Source organism: Amblyomma mixtum, chromosome 6 (assembly GCF_055824585.1).
Source record: "Amblyomma mixtum isolate Tamu chromosome 6, ASM5582458v1, whole genome shotgun sequence".
NCBI lineage: Eukaryota > Metazoa > Arthropoda > Arachnida > Ixodida > Ixodidae > Amblyomma > Amblyomma mixtum.
In genome coordinates this window covers 46,202,644-46,219,286 of record NC_143017.1, presented here as the reverse complement: position 1 = coordinate 46,219,286, position 16,643 = coordinate 46,202,644, and the positions used below count along the sequence as shown (strand labels likewise).

General features: G+C 49.3%; 2 pseudogenes; both read left to right on the top strand.

Annotated features, from left to right (window-relative positions):
- Nucleotides 1-11,195: 11,195 nt before the first annotated feature.
- On the top strand, nt 11,196-12,461 carry LOC149338972 (uncharacterized; annotated as a pseudogene).
- Nucleotides 12,462-12,694: 233 nt separating this feature from the next.
- Nucleotides 12,695-14,275, top strand: LOC149338971 (uncharacterized; annotated as a pseudogene).
- The last annotated feature ends 2,368 nt before the right edge of the window (nt 14,276-16,643 follow it).

The following is a 16,643-nucleotide window of genomic DNA, read 5'->3' as shown; positions in this document are numbered from 1 at the left end:
GTTTCTTTCATGTATAAAATTAAGAAACAGTTATTTTTATTTATTTTCTCATTCTCAGTTTAATATTACATGAATATGTTTGTTTTTCTTGATGCATCACTTGGTCTAAGCTTCGACAGTGTGCAGAGGAAGATAGCAAGTAGGTGCAACACAAAAATAATGGAACTGCTGGCTGATTATGGAGACGAGGTCGAAAAAACAGCTATCCATGTTTCTTTCATGTATAAAATTAAGAAACAGTTATTTTTATTTATTTTCTCATTCTCAGTTTAATATTACATGAATATGTTTGTTTTTCTTGATACATCACTTGGTCTAAGCTTGGACAATGTGCCGAGGAAGATAGCAAGTAGGTGCAACACAAAAATAATGGAACTGCTGGCTGATTATGGAGACGAGGTCGAAAGAACAGCTATCCATGTTTCTTTCATGTATAAAATTAAGAAACAGTTATTTTTATTTATTTTCTCATTCTCAGTTTAATATTACATGAATATGTTTGTTTTTCTTGATACATCACTTGGTCTAAGCTTGGACAATGTGCCGAGGAAGATAGCAAGTAGGTGCAACACAAAAATAATGGAACTGCTGGCTGATTATGGAGACGAGGTCGAAAAAACAGCTATCCATGTTTCTTTCATGTATAAAATTAAGAAACAGTTATTTTTATTTATTTTCTCATTCTCAGTTTAATATTACATGAATATGTTTGTTTTTCTTGATACATCACTTGGTCTAAGCTTGGACAATGTGCCGAGGAAGATAGCAAGTAGGTGCAACACAAAAATAATGGAACTGCTGGCTGATTATGGAGACGAGGTCGAAAGAACAGCTATCCATGTTTCTTTCATGTATAAAATTAAGAAACAGTTATTTTTATTTATTTTCTCATTCTCAGTCTAATATTACATGAATATGTTTGTTTTTCTTGATACATCACTTGGTCTAAGCTTCGACAGTGTGCAGAGGAAGATAGCAAGTAGGTGCAACACAAAAATAATGGAACTGCTGGCTGATTATGGAGACGAGGTCAAAAGAACAGCTATCCATGTTTCTTTCATGTATAAAATTAAGAAACATAGTTATTTTTATTTATTTTCTCATTCTCAGTTTAATATTACATGAATATGTTTGTTTTTCTTGATACATCACTTGGTCTAAGCTTGGACAGTGTGCAGAGGAAGATAGCAAGTAGGTGCAACACAAAAATAATGGAACTGCTGGCTGATTATGGAGACGAGGTCGAAAGAACAGCTATCCATGTTTCTTTCATGTATAAAATTAAGAAACAGTTATTTTTATTTATTTTCTCATTCTCAGTTTAATATTACATGAATATGTTTGTTTTTCTTGATACATCACTTGGTCTAAGTTTGGATAAGATGCCCAGGAAGATAGCAAGTAGGTGCAACACAAAAATAATGGAACTGCTGGCTGATTATGGAGACGAGGTCGAAAGAACAGCTATCCATGTTTCTTTCATGTATAAAATTAAGAAACAGTTATTTTTATTTATTTTCTCATTCTCAGTTTAATATTACATGAATATGTTTGTTTTTCTTGATACATCACTTGGTCTAAGTTTGGATAAGATGCCCAGGAAGATAGCAAGTAGGTGCAACACAAAAATAATGGAACTGCTGGCTGATTATGGAGACGAGGTCGAAAGAACAGCTATCCATGTTTCTTTCATGTATAAAATTAAGAAACAGTTATTTTTATTTATTTTCTCATTCTCAGTTTAATATTACATGAATATGTTTGTTTTTCTTGATACATCACTTGGTCTAAGTTTGGATAAGATGCCCAGGAAGATAGCAAGTAGGTGCAACACAAAAATAATGGAACTGCTGGCTGATTATGGAGACGAGGTCGAAAGAACAGCTATCCATGTTTCTTTCATGTATAAAATTAAGAAACATAGTTATTTTTATTTATTTTCTCATTCTCAGTTTAATATTACATGAATATGTTTGTTTTTCTTGATACACCACTTGGTCTAAGTTTGGATAAGATGCCCAGGAAGATAGCAAGTAGGTGCAACACAAAAATAATGGAACTGCTGGCTGATTATGGAGACGAGGTCGAAAGAACAGCTATCCATGTTTCTTTCATGTATAAAATTAAGAAACATAGTTATTTTTATTTATTTTCTCATTCTCAGTTTAATATTACATGAATATGTTTGTTTTTCTTGATACATCACTTGGTCTAAGTTTGGATAAGATGCCCAGGAAGATAGCAAGTAGGTGCAACACAAAAATAATGGAACTGCTGGCTGATTATGGAGACGAGGTCGAAAGAACAGCTATCCATGTTTCTTTCATGTATAAAATTAAGAAACATAGTTATTTTTTATTTATTTTCTCATTCTCAGTTTAATATTACATGAATATGTTTGTTTTTCTTGATACATCACTTGGTCTAAGTTTGGATAAGATGCCCAGGAAGATAGCAAGTAGGTGCAACACAAAAATAATTGAACTGCTGGCTGATTATGGAGACGAGGTCGAAAGAACAGCTATCCATGTTTCTTTCATGTATAAAATTAAGAAACATAGTTATTTTTTATTTATTTTCTCATTCTCAGTTTAATATTACATGAATATGTTTGTTTTTCTTGATACATCACTTGGTCTAAGTTTGGATAAGATGCCCAGGAAGATAGCAAGTAGGTGCAACACAAAAATAATGGAACTGCTGGCTGATTATGGAGACGAGGTCGAAAGAACAGCTATCCATGTTTCTTTCATGTATAAAATTAAGAAACATAGTTATTTTTTATTTATTTTCTCATTCTCAGTTTAATATTACATGAATATGTTTGTTTTTCTTGATACATCACTTGGTCTAAGTTTGGATAAGATGCCCAGGAAGATAGCAAGTAGGTGCAACACAAAAATAATGGAACTGCTGGCTGATTATGGAGACGAGGTCGAAAGAACAGCTATCCATGTTTCTTTCATGTATAAAATTAAGAAACATAGTTATTTTTTATTTATTTTCTCATTCTCAGTTTAATATTACATGAATATGTTTGTTTTTCTTGATACATCACTTGGTCTAAGTTTGGATAAGATGCCCAGGAAGATAGCAAGTAGGTGCAACACAAAAATAATGGAACTGCTGGCTGATTATGGAGACGAGGTCGAAAGAACAGCTATCCATGTTTCTTTCATGTATAAAATTAAGAAACATAGTTATTTTTATTTATTTTCTCATTCTCAGTTTAATATTACATGAATACGTTTGTTTTTCTTGATACATCACTTGGTCTAAGTTTGGATAAGATGCCCAGGAAGATAGCAAGTAGGTGGAACAAAAAAATAATGGAACTGCTGGCTGATTATGAAGACGAGGTCGAAAGAACAGCTATCCATGTTTCTTTCATGTATAAAATTAAGAAACATAGTTATTTTTATTTATTTTCTCATTCTCAGTTTAATATTTCATGAATAGGTCTGTTTTACTTGATACATCACTTGGTCTAAGCTTGGACAAGATGCCGAGGAAGATAGCAAGTAGGTGCAACGCAAAAATAATGGAATTGCTGGCTGATTATGCAGACGAGGCCGAAAGAACAGCTATCCATGTTTCTTTCATGTATAAAATTAAGAAACAGTTATTTTTATTTATTTTCTCATTCTCAGTTTAATATTACATGAATATGTTTGTTTTTCTTGATACATCACTTGGTCTAAGCTTGGACAATGTGCCGAGGAAGATAGCAAGTAGGTGCAACGCAAAAATAATTGAATTGCTGGCTGATTATGGAGACGAGGTTGAATGAACAGCTATCCATGCTTCTTTCATGAATAAAATTACGAAACATGCATTTATTTTACGACTTTTCTCATCCTCAGTTTAATATTTCATGAATAGGTTTGTTTTTCTTGATATATCACTCATAGAGCCATCATCGCTGCCCCCCTTCACCTTCTCGTCTCTCTACAGGGAATTCGGAAGCCGGCGACGAGCCAGCAAGCCCTGCACCAGCCAGCATCGAGCAGCTCATCTCGACGCAGAGTGAGGCAAGTGACTGAGAATCGCCAGTACAACCTTCCCGGAAGAAGAGGAGTGCCCAACACAAGGAGAAGAAGAGGAAACGGAGGCAAGCCACAACGAGGAAGAAAACAGCATCGACCCCCTGGCAGCCCTGACTGAGGACGAGATTGTTCTCGCCAACCACACCAGGCGGCTCCAGTGTTTGCTGCGCGAGCTTTTGTGTGACGAGGGTTGGGGTGGCTTCCTTTCTATTTTGCAGGAAGCCATTGCAGAGGTTGCGAAGGCGGTAAAGCTGCCACCGGCTCCGGCGGGGGGTAAGCCGCTCCGTCCGATCAACCTCGAGAATGCTCATCAGATCCAGTCGCTCTACCGCAGAAATCGTCGTCGAGCCGTACACCTGATCGTGGAAGGCGAATCGTCACTCTGCCCGGTCCCTCTACAAGATCTTCAGGACCACTCGACGACCACGTAGGACCAAAAGAAGCAGACACCACCCTCCTGCTCAACAAGACAAGCGTCATTGAAGCGGCTGAATTCCCCCTGGACGACTTCGCCGAAGAAGAAGTTCTCCGCAAGCTTCGCAAGTGCGAGAACACCGCCCCGGGAAACGATCGCATCACCTACCACCACTGGCGAACCACCAAACCGGAAGCCAAGTTCCTGATGGCCGTATTCGACGCCAGCATCAAGTTCAAGAGAGTGCCCCCAGCGTGGAAGGAGTCTAGGACCATCCTCATCCACAAAAAGGGACAACTCAAGATGCCACCAACTGGTGCCCCATCACCCTTGGCTCGACGATCTCGAAGCTGTACGCCGGTTGCCTCGCATCCAGACTGCAGCGCTGGTTCGAAGAGCACGAGACCCTCTTGCGCTGCCAAAAGGGGTTCCTGCCGCACGACGGCGTGTTTGAACACAATTTCGTGCTGCAGGAGTGCCTTGACGCGGCGTGGTCCGGCCGTGGGGAGCTCTGCGCCGCCTTCCTCGACTTCGCCAATGCCTTCGGCTCTGTCGCCCACAACGCCACCATCAACGCCCTGCGAGGAGCCGGCGGCGGGGACGACCTCTGCGCCATCGTCGCCGACCTGTACCGCGGCAACACCACCCGCATAGTGGCGAAGGACGGAGCGACGCAGCCCATCGACATCTCTGCTGGAATCAGTCAGGGCTGCCCCCTCAGTGGGCTCCTCTTCAACCGCGTCATCGACCCAGTGCTGCGGGAAGTACAGGGAGACGAGCGGCAGCACAACATCCTGGCCTACGTGGACGACCTCACCCCACTCACTGACAAACCGGAAGAACTTCAAGCGCAAATTAACAAAGTGGCACCGCTCTCTTCCAGGTTGGGCCTAAAACTCAACCCTGCGAAGTGCAAGACCCTCCACCTCTCTGGCAAAAACCCCGTGGGAACGAGACCGACCGACCGTCTTCAACATCAATGGCATCGACATTCCAACTATTAATGACTACAAGTCTCAATCTTTTCTAGGACGCCCCGTTGGATTCAGCGTGTTCCAGGAGACGGCAACAGTCGACGAAGCCATCAGCGTTGGCACCCGCCTGCTAACCTCAATGCTCGCGCCGTGGCAGAGGTTGGACACTGTAAAAACATTTGTGTACTGATATATTTGTCGATGCTAGAAGCGTGTCCCACCAGGCATCGGGTCCAGGAGCACCGCCGCAGTGCCGAAGGAGGAAGGAAACGTGGGCCGGAGACGGGGAGTAGGGGAAGTGAAGGAAAAAAACTGTATTCACATATTTACATTATTTACATAGAGCGGGGCTGAGAATGGCTCTCAGTGGAAGGGCAACGTCTTCGTCAACCGTAGTCGACTGGAGCTAGCAGGCTTCTCTCGGCCACACTCACGGCCGAGTTAAATATCGTTCGGTTTCCCCAGATCCCTGGCTGGGGAATAATGGTCGACGAGCACTGTCCAATCCGATGGACCGAAGGGGACGCTCTTGTTACCGCCCACGGCTAGGCAGGTGCGGGTTTTTTTCACTCTCTCGCAGCTGGGTCGATGAGAGGGGGAGAATGCTGACTCAACCAGCCCAGCGGGAAAGGAACCTCCCGAAGTCTTCCAGCAGGGGAATGAACTTGCCTCCCCGCCGATTTCCCAGAACGCGAGTCGGGGGCACAGAATTCTTCAATTATCCGCCAGCGTGACCGGCGCCGCCAAGTCGCCTCCGCATTCACGGTGGTTGCTCGGACAAAAGCTCCTGGGCCTCGCCTGCCTTCGTCGCCGCTATAGTGGTCATCTCCGCTGTGGTCGCTGGGGTTTCTGCTGACAATGGCCCTCGACATTCTTGCTACACTAATCCGCTGAGGCTCGGAGGGGCATTCCAAACATCCCACTTCCCATGGTCGTCGCGGGGTTGTCGACCTTGGTGATTGTTCACGGTAGCTGTTTGATCGGGCCCACGTGGTCCGAAGTACAGTGGACACAGGTGTGACGGGAACACACAAAGAGAGTTAAAGGGGGGGGGGGGGGGTAGAAACACAACAGCACGTCCGCCGCCCGAAGAGGTCTCGTAGTGGCTGCAGCCAACGCTGCTGCGCGCAGAGACCTGGAGTTGTGTCCGTTCGACTTTTGGTCACAGCTGGGCCCAAAGGTTCTTCTTGCTTCGTTGACAGCTGTAACGGTCTCAACCAGCAAGGTACACAGCCCAACAAGCAAAAAGCGCCAAACCGACTTCAAGAACTGCCAAGCTGTTTTCGGTCGACAAAGTCTGTTTAGAGAAAATGAGCTGTAGCGTAAAATTTACGTCCTCCTCCGAAAGTTGACATGTTTGACCAAACCAGAACACACAGAGCTTGTTTAGCCAAAAGGGAAAAATTTCCTAAAATTTTGAGGGGGTTGCCGTAGCACGGTGTATGTCACAGAAAGCCACCGCCCGTGAGAGCACAAAGGGAAGGTGGAGCTGCTGAACACACATACAAAACAGAAAAAAAATGATTCCCGCTAAAGCAAAAAACAAAATACAAATTTGCATAGCGGATTAACGTCCGGGGAGTCAGGAAAGGGCATTACACGGGAAAGCTTCGGCTGAGGCCATCAGCGTTGCCATTATCTCTTACGTTTCTGCAACGCAAGTGAACTGAGTCCCGCAATGCCAAGCTCCAAAATTTCGCTCTCATTTCGCATAGGAGAGTGTAATGAACAAAAGACAAAAAATAAGCATTAAAGTCTATATGAGATTATGCCTCGTATCCGCTCACCAAGAGCGTTGCGACTCAAGGAATGTACTGATTCCTATTCTTCAGCCGCCCCTTGCGCGGCCGCGGTCCGACAGCTGCTTTAGCAGATGAGACATTGACATAATGCTAGGAATTTCAGCCTGCATTTCTGTACAGGAGAGTTAAATGAACAAAAGAAACAAACATTCAACTCAAGACGGGATTATTCCTCGAATCCGTCTGCAAACAGCGTTGCGATCAGAGGAATTTACTGGTTCCTATTTTTCAGCCGCCCCCTTCGCGGCCGCTGTCCGATAGCTGCTCTAGCAGGTGCAACAGGACACAAGGCTAGGAATTTCAGCTTAGGACCCTTAACTGTTCCTCGTCCAAGTCTCGTGGTTCTGAAGTTTGGCTGACGCTCAGAAAGGAGAACGCGAGAAGGGAACGGACGAGTGCGAATGCCGTGCCAGCGTATCCGTCTCTCTCGGATCGGGTTCGCGCGTTGCGTTCTCTTGGCTTGTGTTCCCACGGGGCGGGTGCGAACTCTTGAGCACCGAGGTGCCAAATTGGGGCGGCTACGCGGTTTGGATTTCCGTCGAGCAGACAACAAGAGCCGCACCTTCCCTTTTATTACCTCTTCCCGTTTGGCCACCTCTATACGCTGCCGCTCCGTGGAAACCCTCGCAGTTGGTTTGCGTGGCGCGTCACTAGCAATCGCTGAACCGTCACAGGTAAAGTCGCTGGCTTTCGCCTCATCATCAGTTTGTAAAATTGCCTGCTCTAGCTCACCACCGTGAGAATTTATCAGGCTTACTGGGTCATGTTTGCCCTCGTCACCCGCGTGCTCTGCTGGCGCTGCGAATTCTGGAGCCTTCGAACTGGTGAGGACCTGCGCAGCGTTATCTCCAAGACTAAGGCCCTTTTCTTTGGGCAGCCTATCCAAGCGATTTGGGAAAATCGAGGGATGCTGCATAGGCAGGTCTTGGGAGACGGCTGCCTCGGTCAGACGCAGCTCGAGCGGGCTCTCGTTCGCGACGCGGGCAGTAAGTTGGTCTTGTTGGATACCTTTCCTATCCTTATACTGGCGGTACAGCAGGCCAGATCGGAGTTGGAAAGGTATGTTCTTCCGTGACACACCTCTGTCACTTTGGTGACTCAAGTTTCGTAGAGTCTGGTCTTTCTCTTGCTCAGCGGTGAACGTTTCGCTGTCCACACGAAGGAGTTCGAGAAAGCCATCCAAGTGGGGCGACACTAGATTGGAATTCAATTCCTCACCTAGCTCCAGCTCATCACTTGCGCCTGATTCGGAAGACTCACTATAGCTTGCACTACTATCGGTGCTCTTTACCCCTGTGCTAGAAGTGAGTAAGTCCTGGGCTGGCTCGTCATTAGGTAGCGCAGAGCCGTCACCGCTTAAGTCGCCGGCGTTCATCTCATCGTCTGTTTGTGACAAAGCCTGCTCTAGCTCATCACCGTGAGAATTTACAGGCTTCGGGCTTACAGGTTGAGGTTTGCCCTCTTCAACCACGTGCTCTGCTGGCGTTGCGACCTCACGAGCCTTCGAAATGGTAAGGACCCGCGCAGCGTTATCTCCAAAACAAAGGCCTTTTTCTTGGGGCAGCATATCCAAGCGATTAGAGAAAATCGAGGTATGCTGCTTAGGCAGGTTTTGGGAGACGGCTGCACCGGTCAGACGCACCCCGAGCGGGCTCTCGATCGCGACGCCGGCAATGGGCAAAGACACGCTGGTTTCAGTGGAGCATAACTCATTTTCGGGTGTTTGGTCGCGAGCGGCTGTCGTTCCCTGATCGTTGAACTGATCATTGTTTCGAGGCAGCGCTGAGGCGCATTCCTCGCTTACAATAGAACTTGCAGTTGCCACTTTCAGCGCGCGACTGCTTTCTGGAGGACTGCCTTTTTGCGCTGCGCCTACGCCTATCTGGGTTGCAAGGAAAATCTGCGCGACATCGCGCTTTTCATCTAACGCCGCGCTCTGGCTTGGAGCGCCACAGTCGCTGTCAGGTGGCAGACAACGACGCTCTGTGCCGCAGATTATCACATCAATTTCCCGACTGTCACTGTTCTTCTGAGCAACTACAATGTGCGTAGCTGACCAAGCGGGGCTCTTTGGCTGGTCGCTGACGCACTGATGGGGGCGCTGCTCGCTGCTATTACTTCGGATTTTAGACTCGGTCTGTACACGAATTCTGAAGTGTCGGAAGAGGGCACTTTTCGCTTTGTCGTAGTTTCTGGCATCCTCATCGGACAGTCGCGCTAATACGGCGCTGACATCGCAAGGAAGGATGGCCAGCAACATCATTGACCATTCGCCCTGATCTAGTTCTTCTTCCGCACATATCTGTTCAAAACTCGCGAGGAACGTTCTGAAGCTCTCGCCTCTCTGAAAAGTCCTCAACCGATCTCGGGCCCTTTTCCGTCTCAGAAATTGAGTCGTACGTTTGAGCTCCTGCTGCTCTCGTTTACGTAGTTCCTCGAGCTCAGCGCGTCTCTTACGGCATTGCTCCTGCCATTCTTTTTCAACCCTGTCGGCCTTCTCCTTGCGTTCTTTTTCAATCCTGTCAGCCTCCTTCTTAGCGGCTTCCTTGCGGTAAAGGCGTTCTTTTTCAATCCTGTCGGCCTCCTTCTTAGCGGCTTCCTTGCGGTAAAGGCGTTCTTTTTCAATCCTGTCGGCCTCCTCCTTGCGTTCCTTTTCAACCCTCTTGACCTCCTCCTTAGCCTTCCTGATTCCCTCCTGAATGACCTCCCAGGTCTCCAAAATTTTGTCTCCCTCCTTAGCACCACATTCCTTAATAGCCTCAATCAGCTGCGGCTTTCTGTGACTCTTCCTGGCCTCAATACCCAGCTTCTCACACAGCAACATCAACTCTGGCTTCTTTAGCTTGCTCAAATCCATGGCAACTTCCGAACGAGGACTTTCAATACAAGCTGCTACGTGAAATGCTTAAGCGAGCACGTGCAGAAAAACAATCTACAGGTAGTGATAAATTTCCAGAGTTATCAAGCCTGGCAGATTCTTAAGGAAAGTCAAGCGCTCACCACTGCTGAAGCCAGGACCAAGCGTGGAAGATCCCACCGCTGCCACCAGTTGATATATTTGTCGATGCTAGAAGCGTGTCCCACCAGGCATCGGGTCCAGGAGCACCGCCGCAGTGCCGAAGGAGGAAGGAAACGTGGGCCGGAGACGGGGAGTAGGGGAAGTGAAGGAAAAAAACTGTATTCACATATTTACATTATTTACATAGAGCGGGGCTGAGAATGGCTCTCAGTGGAAGGGCAACGTCTTCGTCAACCGTAGTCGACTGGAGCTAGCAGGCTTCTCTCGGCCACACTCACGGCCGAGTTAAATATCGTTCGGTTTCCCCAGATCCCTGGCTGGGGAATAATGGTCGACGAGCACTGTCCAATCCGATGGACCGAAGGGGACGCTCTTGTTACCGCCCACGGCTAGGCAGGTGCGGGTTTTTTTCACTCTCTCGCAGCTGGGTCGATGAGAGGGGGAGAATGCTGACTCAACCAGCCCAGCGGGAAAGGAACCTCCCGAAGTCTTCCAGCAGGGGAATGAACTTGCCTCCCCGCCGATTTCCCAGAACGCGAGTCGGGGGCACAGAATTCTTCAATTATCCGCCAGCGTGACCGGCGCCGCCAAGTCGCCTCCGCATTCACGGTGGTTGCTCGGACAAAAGCTCCTGGGCCTCGCCTGCCTTCGTCGCCGCTATAGTGGTCATCTCCGCTGTGGTCGCTGGGGTTTCTGCTGACAATGGCCCTCGACATTCTTGCTACACTAATCCGCTGAGGCTCGGAGGGGCATTCCAAACATCCCACTTCCCATGGTCGTCGCGGGGTTGTCGACCTTGGTGATTGTTCACGGTAGCTGTTTGATCGGGCCCACGTGGTCCGAAGTACAGTGGACACAGGTGTGACGGGAACACACAAAGAGAGTTAAAGGGGGGGGGGGGGGGTAGAAACACAACAGTACCAAGCGCTCAACTCCTCCATGCGGTGCGGGCTGTTGGGGAAGGCAGAGTGGGAGTGCCTCGACAAAGCCCTGCGACCACTCATTAAACGTACTCTCTATCTTCCAGTGAGTGTGACCAACGAATACATCTACGGCAGCGCAGCAGCAGGCGTGGCGGGAATCCTCCTCGCGGCAGAGCTGAGCGACATCTGCCGCATCGACAGCGCCTTTAAGTTGCTTTCCTCTCACAACGCGGAGATTCGAGACCTGGCGATGTGAGCAGTTACCGAGGTCACGACCAAAAGACTAGGAAAACAAGTGACCGAGGCGGACGTCGCAGCCTACCTCAGTGGCGAGATGCAGGGGGGCTATAGGGCGCGAGCCATGCAGCTGCAGTCTGTATGGATGAAGGCGTGCAAGGCATCCCAGCAACTCAAAGTTACGTGGGAGATGCAGGACGGTGCCCCCTACATCACCTGCGCCGACGTAACTTTGGCGCTGAAGCACAAAACGAAGGTGGTGAAGAAGCTGCGATCGATCGTGACGAGCGCACGAAATCACACTCTCCAACAAAAACCCAGCCAGGGGAAGGTGATGGAGTGCGTCACCGCTGATCCGAGCAGCTCTCACTTCATGCGTTCAGGACTTTTCACCCGTTTCTGTGACTCGCGTTTCGTCCACAGGGCAAGGCTGAACCTGCTGCCACTGAACGGGGCCAGGCCGTGGGTGCGTGCAAGCGACCAGCGGTGCAGAGCGTGCGGACACGGCCAGGAAACCCTGCCCCATGTGCTCTGCCACTGCGTGCATCAGAGTGCTGCCTACCTAAGCCGGCACAATAAAATCGTGAACCGGCTGAAGACGGCCGCGAAGAAGCGATTCACTCTCACCCACGAGAACCAACCCGTGGGAACGAATAACCTCGAACCAGACCTCGTTCTGGCGCGAGGAGAGTCGGCGATTGTCATTGACGTCACTTGCCCCTTTTGACAATCGCAAAATAGCTTTCTATGCGGCACAGGAGAGTAAGGTCGCAAAGTACAAACCCATTCGCCAGTACCTGCAGCGAAAATTCCACCGGGTCAGCCTCGAGGCAATCGTTGTTGGAGTGCTCGGCTCTTGGGACCCCGACCCCAACAAAGACAAAGTGATGAGGTGTTGATGTAGCAAGAGCTACTTGCACCTCTTCAAGAAGCTGGCGGTAAGCGACACCATCGCAGCTTCTGGCGAAGTCTATTCCACACACGTGGCTGCAAAGTGAGGGTATTGCGCTTCGGCGGACCTCACAATCATGTGTTGGAAGGCTTCGCACACACACAACCGCACACACACCACACAGGCGAGCGAATAAAGCTTACAGACGAGACTTCCGATAAAAAGGAACGATCAAAAATCAGATATGTTGAAAGGAACTAGGAAACGTCCCGAAACATTTCTTCTCAGCCACGACTAGAGAATGGTCAGCGCGCTCGCTCCGGCTCTTACTCTCCTGTGCCGCATAGAAAGCTATTTTGCGATTCTCAAAGGGGCAAGTGACGTCAATGACAATCGCCGACTCTTCTCACGCCAGAACGAGGTCTGGTTTGAGGTTAGTCGTTCCCACGGGTTGGTTCTCGTGGGTGACAGTGAATGAACAGCTATCCATGTTTCTTTCATGTATAAAATTAAGAAACATACATTTATTTTTATTTATTTTCTCATTCTCAGTTTAATATTTCATAAATAGGTTTGTTTTTCTTGATACATCACTTGGTCTAAGCTTGGATATTTGTGTTGCACCTACTTGCTATCTTCCTGGGCATCTTATCCAAGCTTAGACCAAGTGATGTCTATTCCACACACGTGGCTGCAAAGTGAGGGTATTGCGCTTCGGCGGACCTCGCAGTCATGTGTTGGAAGGCTTCGCACACACACACACACACACACCACACAGGCGAGCGAATAAAGCTTACAGACGAGACTTCCGATAAAAAGGAACGAACAACTTCCCCCATTTGCCGTTTTTAATTTTTTCAAAGAGTACTTGTTTATCACTCCGTTCTCCTGCCGTGATTGTCCATTGAGAGATGAGAAATGGCACCATCGTTGTTGCCGGCAAGCTGGGTGCTTTCTCATGGCCTGTTCTTTCACTTATCACTCAGACCGGCTGGTGTTAGGAAGATAATGAGTGTTATCTCTGAAAGTACTTCTACCAAGCTAGACACTCCGGCTGGCGTGATGAGGGCATGTGATGCCGCCGGCACACGCCAAATAACCAAATGCTTAACCGTCTTCTGGGATGTGGCACCACTTGTGCTGCCAATGCAGAGGGTTTTCAAGCCAGGGCTTATCAGGATTATCGCTTCTTGGCCTTCTGGCTAAGAGAGGCTGTTACCCAGCCCGTCCGCGCGCAGAAGTTTCTTCCCAGGTTTCGGTATCAGCGGGCGGCCCCCCCTGATCCCGTCTCCCCACCAGCGACCCCGGAGGTCGTGCTGTTCCTGCCCCGGTGCCAGGCCTGCTGCCGTGGTGTCCAGGGCTTGGCAACATGGCCCTCCCGCCTCCTGTGACACGCCCCACAAAAGTGCTGTGCTCTTATTTCACCGTGCCAGAGCCAGTTCCGGCGGACGACCTCATCGACGCCATCGAGGCGGTCGTCGGTGTCGGGGGGCTGCAGTGCCTGCCGCACCTCGGCAGAACCAAGTTCTTGTGTGCCATGAGCTCGATGGCTCAGGCGACAAAAATGGTAGCGGCGGGGAGTTTCCTCGTCGCTGAAAAAACTGTACAACTGACGCAGATGGCCGCGCCAGTGGTGTACGTAACGGTGTTCCGGCTACTGCCTACAGACTCGGACAACGCCCTGGCTGCTGCCCTGGGCACCTACGGGAAGGTGTGCGCGGTGTTGGAGCCCGTCTTCAAGAGCCGGAGTGACATTAGGAACGGCTGCCGCACTGTGAAGTTGGGAGATGCAGCAAGCGCCACCGAACTTCATCACCGTCGCGGGCTACCGCGCCATGCTGGAATACCATGGTATGAAGTGGGTGTACTCGAGGTGCGGAGGAGAGGACCACCTGGGTGCTGCCTACACTGCCACACGGTGCAGTCGTTGTGGCACGTGGACGTGTCGCTGCTCAGGTCACCCCTGCCGGAGCCTAAAACCTTGGAGGTCTCCCTTTTCTACGCGCCAACAGCGGCGTAGCAGCAGGACGATGAGACGGGCACCGAGTCGCCCGCGACATCTTCCCCCGGCGCTGCCCTGCACACACCCGTCAAGGGCAGCGACAGCGCGAGCGAGCCGCGCTCGCAGAAGGCGCACATCCCGGTCGCTCCACCCCTCCCCCCCCTTCCACCCCCGCCCTTGCGCCGCGAAGGTGGTTTGAACTGGCACGCGCCAGGTCTTCGACCTGGATGCGCCCAAGCGCCAGCACTCTTCGTCTGAGGGCAGCAGTTCATTGCCAGCCAATCCTGCCCCTAAGAAGGTGGAGGAGGAGAACGCCTCATGGACATCTGCGCTCAGGACCTCGGGCCGTAATGGGCCCTTTCTTCCTCCCCTGATCGGCGGTGGCTCAAGCGCCGCTAGTCCGGTGATCAGCTTTCGCCGCTTTCTTATCGGCGCGTCTGACAAACGATGAACGGTGTTTGTGCGGTAGAGTGTGTTGGTACGTGTGTGACTGTGTTCCCGCCGCTGCCGCGCGCATCAGCCGGCCCTTTCCACCGTGGAACCGTTGGCACCGCTTGGCATTGTCGTCCCGTCACCGCCAGCCAGGACGTGAGCAGAGACCCGGAACGCCTCCCAAGTGCCTCGCCACTTCCCCAACGCAGGTGTGTCAACGCGCCCACAGACTTTTCCCGAAGAACTGTACCGTGAGTCCATCACCGTTTTGTTTTGTTCACTCGTTTCGTTGTTTAGCTTGTTGCATTGTTTTCCTTTTCAATTTCATGATGGCTGTGTTCCGTTTCGCTTCATTTAACGTGCAGGGTTTCCACTCTCCCAATAAGCAACGGGAGGTGGAATGGCTGTGTTTCGTTTCGCTTCATTTAACGTGCAGGGTTTCCACTCTCCCAATAAGCAACGGGAGGTGGAATGGCTGTGTTTCGTTTTGCTTCATTTAACGTGCAGGGTTTCCACTCTCCCAATAAGCAACGGGAGGTGGAATGGCTGTGTTTCGTTTCGCTTCATTTCACGTGCACGGTTTCCACTCTCCCAATAAGCAACGGGAGGTGGAATGGCTGTGTTTCGTTTCGCTTCATTTAACGTGCAGGGTTTCCACTGTCCCAATAAGCAACGGGAGGTGGAATGGCTGTGTTTCGTTTCGCTTCATTTTACGTGCAGGGTTTCCACTCTCCCAATAAGCAACGGGAGGTTCAATGGCTGTGTTTCGTTTCGCTTCATTTTACGTGCAGGGTTTCCACTCTCCCAATAAGCAACGGGAGGTGGAATGGCTGTGTTTCGTTTCGCTTCATTTAACGTGCAGGGTTTCCACTCTCCCAATAAGCAACGGGAGGTGGAATGGCTGTGTTTCGTTTCGCTTCATTTAACGTGCAGGGTTTCCTCTCCCAATAAGCAACGGGAGGTGGAATGGCTGTGTTTCGTTTCGCTTCATTTAACGTGCAGGGTTTCCACTGTCCCAATAAGCAACGGGAGGTGGAATGGCTGTGTTTCGTTTCGCTTCATTTAACGTGCAGGGTTTCCACTCTCCCAATAAGCAACGGGAGGTGGAATGGCTGTGTTTCGTTTCGCTTCATTTAACGTGCAGGGTTTCCACTCTCCCAATAAGCAACGGGAGGTGGAATGGCTGTGTTTCGTTTCGCTTCATTTAACGTGCAGGGTTTCCACACTCCCAATAAGCAACGGGAGGTGGAATGGCTGTGTTTCGTTTCGCTTCATTTAACGTGCAGGGTTTCCACTCTCCCAATAAGCAATGGGAGGTGGAATGGCTGTTTCGTTTCGCTTCATTTAACGTGCAGGGTTTCCACTCTCCCAATAAGCAACGGGAGGTGGAATGGCTGTGTTTCATTTCGCTTCATTTAACGTGCAAGGTTTCCACTCTCCCAATAAGCAACGGGAGGTGGAATGGCTGAGTTTCGTTTTGCTTCATTTAATGTGCAGGGTTTCCACTCTCCCAATAAGCAACAGGAGGTGGAATGGCTGTGTTTCGTTTCGCTTCATTTAACATGCAGGGTTTCCACTGTCCCAATAAGCAACGGGAGGTGGAATGGCTGTGTTTCGTTTCGCTTCATTTAACGTGCAGGGTTTCCACTCTCCCAATAAGCAACGGGAGGTGGAATGGCTGTGTTTCGTTTCGCTTCATTTAACGTGCAGGGTTTCCACTCTCCCAATAAACAACGGGAGGTGGAATGGCTGTGTTTCGTTTCGCTTCATTTAACGTGCAGGGTTTCCACTGTCCCAATAAGCAACGGGAGGTGGAATGGCTGCGTTTCGTTTCGCTTCATTTAACGTGCAGGGTTTCCACTCTCCCAATAAGCAACGGGAGGTGGAATGGCTGTGTTTCA